Source organism: Tupaia chinensis, unplaced genomic scaffold (genome assembly GCF_000334495.1).
Source record: "Tupaia chinensis unplaced genomic scaffold, TupChi_1.0 Scaffold000276_2, whole genome shotgun sequence".
NCBI classification, from domain to species: Eukaryota; Metazoa; Chordata; class Mammalia; order Scandentia; family Tupaiidae; genus Tupaia; species Tupaia belangeri.
The window spans coordinates 4,156,525-4,164,118 of record NW_006159759.1 but is presented as its reverse complement, the minus strand read 5'-3'; positions in this window follow the sequence as shown (position 1 = coordinate 4,164,118).

Genomic DNA, 7,594 nt, shown 5'->3' with positions numbered 1-7,594 from the left:
AAAAAAAAAAAAAAAAAAAAAAACCCAAACAAACAAACCAAAAAAAACCACGGAATTACCTAATCTGGATATTTATAAAATAGGTTTATTCAGGTGAAGGTTTAGAGATCTGAGGCTCAGGGACCTCATCTGGTGGAGATCTCCTTGCTGGTAAATAATGTGAAAGAAGGTAGGAGCTTGATCAGAGCATAACATGTGTGTGTCTGTCTCATTCCTTCTCCTTATAAACACAACAGAATTCAACCATGCCCCCACCAAAGCTGAAGCTTAATCATTTCCCCAAGTTTCCACTTTCCTTTACCATATTAAATTTCCTCTTAATATTTTCAATATAACCAAATCCCATTACATGCAACCTGGGAAGGCTCATTCGAACCTTACCAAGCATTCATCAAATGAACCCACACCTGTTCATCTTACTGTTTTTATTACATGACTTCACTAACCAATGTCTTTTACAACCTGGATTGTGTTTAAAAACACAAGATGGAAATATCTTTATAGTTTGTTCCACTAACTTTTTGAAAAAACGATTTTTAAAAATCTAATAATCAGGTTCTAAATACATAGCATAAGATGACCATTTCCTTACAAACCCCACTTTAAAATTCTTGCCTCAAAACCCTCTCCTTTTCTGTCCACCACTTCTAAAACATTATATCATAGACCATATTCATTCATTATTAAACTCTCACACTGAAGGACTAACTTTAAACTAGAGTACAAAGAAAAAAAAAAGAAAACTAAAAAAATAAACTTTTTGTTTTCTGTTCTGAGATGCTATTAGAATTCTTCCAAGGTAAAATAGTCTCTTTCACAATAAGCAATAAATTCATCTTTACAAAGAAGTTGTTTCAGTGTTCTTTTCCTGGATCCAGCATTTGATAATTTCTATATTCATTGATTCAATGTCTTATAAATCATTTTTCACATATGTTGAATTGTGTACCATGTATATTCAGTTATATAACCTATAATAATATATACAATATATTCTATTATACATGCACACAAACAACTAAGCATAATATTTTTTAATTTCCTTATCTGTTTATTGTCTTTCTCCTTGAAATGTAAGGTTCATTAAGAAAAGAACTTCTTAGGGCCATCAGCTGGCATGGATGTTAAAGTGCTGGACTCCTACATTTCCCAGACCTCCTAGTTTGCTATCTCACTTTCCCTCTCTCTGTCTCTCTCTGATAAAATTTAATAAATAATGCTAACAAAGACAATTTAATAAATAAATAATATTTTTTTAAAAAAGGGAGAGCATTTCTTATTTTTTTCTTTTCTTTTTTTTTGGGGGGGGAGAGAGGTTTTTGCTATAAGGCGTGTGCACTTGCCAGAAAGACAGAGACAGAGAGACAGAAAGTGAGAAATCACCCCCCAGGGGGGATGGCCACACTGCAATTCCTTCTCCTCCATTGTCCTCTCGGGATCTTGGGCACACACACACACGTGCCTGGCATGAGTTTAAGCCACCGGGCCCGGGACTTCAACCGCGGTCGACTATGTGGGAGTCCAGCGACATAGCCATTATGCTAACTGCTGGTCCCAAAAAGGGAGAGCACTTCTTTAGCTCCTTTGTCCACCATCATATCAACAATATGCAGGACAGTGATCAGCTTATAAGAAGTGCTCATTAAATATTTGCTGAATTATTAATAACTATTTTTCATTTTTTTGTAATCTTTTTGTTTTCATGAAATCTCCAGAATCTTATATAGCCAATGTGAATTCTTATGAAAGTCATGCCATAATTAAATACAATTACTAATAATCTCTGAATAATAATATATTTCATCAAGGTAATCTATAAATATTTAAAACAACTGCTTTGAAATTTATACTTTAGTCTTAAAATTTCAACTTAAAGCCATCTTACAATTTTTACTTCCACTTAAGCACTTTAGAAAGTCAAGTCTTTTTTCCCTTCTTTTTTTTTTATCTCTTATAGGATATGCCATTTGAGGAACTATTTTTGTGATGTTCTTATTTAAATTTTCTTTTTTGAATCTGGTTACTTAATAGCATAGGAAGAAAGAAATGCATTCCTTATATAAATGTTCATGAAGCTCTCTAAAAATGTTCTTGCTTGATTCCTGACATCATTTGAGTTTCCAAATGGTTCATTATACAAAAACTAGTACTACAATAGCATGCACCATGAGTATTTGACTGAATAAGTTTAACTATTCCTATGGCATTAAATGGACCAGTGATCAATAAGCAAGTAAAAAAAAAGCTGAGAATATTGCTGTATTGGAAGCTGGCACTATGAAATCAGAAAATTATAAAATCTATGTCAGACAATTTTCCCCACCAAATGAATACCATACAAAGTATTATTTTTTACCTATCTTAGTTTTGAAAAAGTAGTATTTTCTTAAAAGCAAGAAGTTATTTTTCTTTTCTTTTTTTTTTTTTTTTGGAGAGGTTTTTGCTATAGGGCCCATGCACTCACCAGAGAGACAGAGAGATAGAAAGCAAGAAATCACCCCCCAGGGTGGATGGCCATGCCACAATCTCTTCTCCTCCATTCTCTTCTTGGCATCTTGGGCACGCACGCACACACACCTGGCCTGAGTTTAAGCCATGCTACATGGGAGTTCAGCAACATAGCCATTATACTAACTGCTGGTCTCAAAAGCGAGAACTTTTTAGTCACAAAAACTGTCAATCATGTAAACATGTTTTCATTTCTCCCACTTTACAAAAATGTTTACAAAAATTACCTTAAGTTACTTTGAGGAATTTTAAGGTCTTTTTTTTTTTTTTTTTTTTTTTTTTTTTAAACTCTGTTTTAACTAAAAATGAAACAGGAGACAAGTTGAAAGAAATTTCGGGTTCAAGATAGATAAAACAAAACAAAACAAAACAACAACAAAAAAAACCTGCAGACATCAAATGCAAAGAAATAGAAGCCTCACCAATGTTAAGTATAGTGTTTTTGTCTTTAGGTTTTCCCCTATACCCTTGGAACTTAAATTTAGAGAGTGAGAAAAAAAAAGGAAATGTAAGATATAAACTTATTAGAAATTTGATTATGAGAAGTCTTTATCTTTGTCATGATGATCCTGGTTAGATTAAACTTACTTAAAGTTAAACAGAAGTATCTTACTTCTATATACAGAAGCAAATATTTGGACCTAAAATTTTTCCCAACAGAACTTCATACTGTTTGATGATTAACTAATCAAATAATATCCTTTGAGTTACAAAAGCAATATGGATAACCACAAAACTACTAACTTATTTAAACTCAAATAACACCATAGATAATACTCACTAAACAGCCTTTTGTACCTTTCAAATACGGAAAATATTGGGGTCCTGGTTTCTAAAACTGTTAAAAATGGTCTTTTCATCCTGTCTCCTCTTTGCAACCCTAAATCAATTAACTAATTCAAAAGAGTCACAAAGGCCTGCAGGAGGGAGACCTAAGTTAATTTAGTGTCTCACCAGCAACCTTCTGGAAGAAAAAATAGATCTAAATCATACCTTTTGCTTCATGCCAATACTTAATTTCTGTTATTCATTTAGATTATCTTCTCAGCCTAGCAAAGGCTACTATGAATATTATTTCTAATATAGAAGAACAGCAGTTTCTCACAGGAAAGAATCCTCACATTATGATAATCTACAGGATAGTAATAAGCATTAATATAATTAAATATCCAAAATGAATTCTAAATCATGTTATAGTCATTTTTTTCTCTAACAGCTAAATTTAAGTTCTGAGTGATCTGAAATTCCCCCTCAATGTAGAACAGTGGTTCTCATCCAGAGATAATTTTCTTCCCCAGAAGACAAATGTCTGGAGGCATTTTTAGTTGTGACAATTTGTGGGCAGAGGTTGATGCTGACATCAAGGGAATTAAGGTCAAGGATGTTACTAAATATTCTACAACCACCTCTCACACACAGAAAGTTATGTGGCCCTCTATCCCAGTAGTGTCAAAGCTCAGACATCCTAGTCTAGAATATAAATAAAATAAAATAGTGCAAGTTTCACCAGCATTATTCTCTTTTGGAAGAACTGTCATTTTCACTATATAGACTTTTCCCCCTTCTGTAAGTAGGATATAGTAAATTAAAGGATAAAAATAAATTCATTTTAAAGTAGTAAATCATAGTGAAACATAATTGAAGATTGTTTTAAAACTTACTATAAAACAAAATTAAATTTTCTATATTTTAGGGACAAGCATGAAAAATAATATGTAGTGCCCCCCCCTCCACATTAGTTAGGATATTTATATCTTCTTTAGGAATTTGTCTCTGTTTAAAGAAATTGTATTATAAAATAAATGCTAATTATAAATTTCTTTTTATTACCATTTTCCTAAAAGAATGCCAAGTACTTTAAAGATTCATTAATATTCATGTTTTCTACGATAAAACAAAAGTAATTTTCTAAGATCTTTATGAAAACATTAGGCAGTTAAGAGGCTATCTAAAAATATGACTAAGTTCAAAGCCCAAGGGAAGTTTGAAGTAAAAGGTTGTGAATAACAGCTAATAAAAGAACCATAAGGCTAGAGGAAGACTATTTTACTGTACAAAAAACTAGTTTTTCTAGAGACAATGAGTGTGGAATTAATAAAACTGTCCTCAGGATTCTTTAGAGTTTATCTTTTTCCTCAACTAAATATTTTCAAGGAGATTTTATTCACTTCCCATAGTTTTAATTCCTGACTCTATGCTGATTTCTCTAAAATAGATAACCCTCTGCTGAGTCCCACAGAATATGCAGCCTTTTTGCTGTAAAGTCAGTTTGTATTCATCTTTCCATTTAGACCATTACCTCCTCCTAACCAGCTTCTTCCATTGCCTCGATGTTTCTTGCTCTCCAAAGGCAGTAGCATCTACTCTTTTAGCTATGTTTAAAATGACTTTTCCCCTGGTTTTTAATAGCTTTGTATTGTCTTTACTTGTTTTAGAATTTCTTTGACTCTCTCTTATATAAGGTATAGAACCCAGTTAACCACTCAAAAAAAAAAAAAAAAAAGTAAAGAAAAAACAATAAAAAAGCAAACAAAAATAATTATTACTTTTCTAGGACCAGCAGATAGTGTAGCGGTTATGTCACTGGACTCCCACATGGCTGACCATGGTTCAAGTCCCAGACCCAGTGGTTTGACATTTACACTGGGCTCATGTGTGTGTGTGTGCTTAAGATCCTGGGAGGAGAATCGAGGAAAAAGAATTGCAACGTGGCCATCACCCCTGGGAGATGATTTCTCACTTTCACTCTCACTGTCTCTTTCTCTCTCTCTCTCTTTCTGGTGAGTACACACACCCAAGGCAAAGGCCTCTAAATAAAATACTCACTTTCCTATGTCTATGAAACCATAGTAATTATATCAGATAATTTAGTTAAATCAATATCCAAGGTATATATTATTATGACTAAGTAAATATTATTAAGGAATAACTTACATTTTAATACTTTGGATATGTTTACTATCTTGAGGTATATATTATTATGACTAAATAAATATTATTAATGAATAACTTGCATTTTAATACTTTGGATATGTTTACTATCTTATACTACTTTTTATATTTTCCTTTGAGTAAAATATTTGAGTCATATTAAAACAATTTCTTTGAGACATTCTTGTCAAGTGTCAGTCTTCCCACTTTAATCTGGCTGTTTATTCTCTATGTTTGATAGGTTCCTCCTTTCACTTCACAGAATTCTCTTATCATTTCTCCTTTGTTAATTCCTTTGACTGAATATTTCTTTGATTTCTCATTCAATAAGGTATACTTCTCAGTAGTGTCTTGAGGATAAATAGAAGATTATTTTTGAGATCTTGGGTACTGGATATTTTAAGGTTGGCACTATTCAACATATATTCATGCATGTACTAATAACATGGTCCTTCACTTTTCAGTTTGTGAAAACATTTCACAGATCCATTTGCAGAAAAGGCCCTGAATAAAATTTGGCTGACCTTTGTGAGATTTAGACATAAAAGATTTTGCTTCAATTGTTTTTTTTTTTTTTTTCCTATGTCTACTACCAAATATGGTCATAATAGAGTTTGGTCATTGTAAAGTGTTATGAACACATGTATCCTTGTCCTTGTTTAGTCATGTCTTTAATTGTTTTAAGAGGCATGGACTACAGTAATCTGTTTTGTTAGTGACATAACAGTGGGCCCAGTATAGCAGTGAATCCGGAAAAAATCATTGTACCCATGGTCCCTGTTTATTATCCAATCTGCCAGTAGCAGATCCAATGTGCCGTGTGTAATAATACAGCACTAGTCACTGGTGTTCATTCAAAATACTGAACACTTTCCAAAATGTAGGGAGGAATAATTTTTCTTCACTGGAATGAACATTACTCTGGTTATGATTTGTTCTTTCTGCCAGGTTTCTGCTTAAAGCACCATCCAGGGTCTTACCCAAGTCTCTTAATTCTATTAAATATCATTGTTTACTGAAGAACTCACCTTAAAATAAAACTGGCAGGAAATATTATGACATACTTGGTATTTACTAGTCTTATTTCATCATCTGTAAACAGTTGACCGAAAATATGCAAAAAGACCTAGTGAAGACCCACATTCAATCAGCTATAGTAAGCTGAGACAGTACAAGGTTATAGTCCCATCCTAGATTTGTTACATCCTTTGAAGCTAAGACTTTAAATAAGGTGTTTCCTCTCATTACCATAAAATGTGGGTCAAAGAAAAAAGGTTAAGAAGAGAATAGCATAGGGCTAGCAGATGTCATAGTGGTTAAGGTCTGGATTCCCATGTAACCACACACTTCGAGTGCTCAGTATCCACAACTGGACAGCACAGAAGTCTAAAGGATACATTTAGATATTTGTGGGACACAGAAATGGCTTATTACATACTGATGATAACATATGTAGTATTCTTAACTGGACCGGCCTAAGATGTATTTCATGTGGGGAAATTCTCTTTACAAGCCAAATGATGTATAGAGATCAATATTTAAAATAATAAAAAAAATTAATAAAAATAAAAAATAAAATAAAGGATGCATTCAAAGATCCTGATGAAAATTCTGCAATATTTTAAGTTGTATTTTACTCCAGATGTGTCTTACAGAAAATTTTCAGAAATAAAAAGGGCTCCTATATATTACTCTAATGGTTCTTAAACACTTTGATGACTGAGTTCCTGAGATTTCAGTTCCTGAGATTGCAAATTTCTGAGATTCTGGATTGTTGTCTGGTTATACTATCAGAAAAGAAAGATTATAATACTACAGCTCTTTGGCTGGTAGTTATTGTAAAATGTCATTTATTACAGAGATCTAATATATGAAAAATATAGATTACATACATATTCTTAAGATTGATGAAATACCATACCATATTAACTGTCAAATTGATAGTAGCTTGTTATTAAAAAGATTATTTTTCTCTGTCTCTTGACTTCTTTTCTCTCAATATATGAAATGTATGCAAGTGTAGGTTTTGCGTGCGTATGTGCGTGTGTATGCGTGCACATACAATTTTCTCTTTGTCGTAGGGTAGCCAGGATGATTTTAATGCAACTTTCCTGTTTTTTTTTTTTTTTTTTAAGAGGTTTTTGCTATAGGGCGT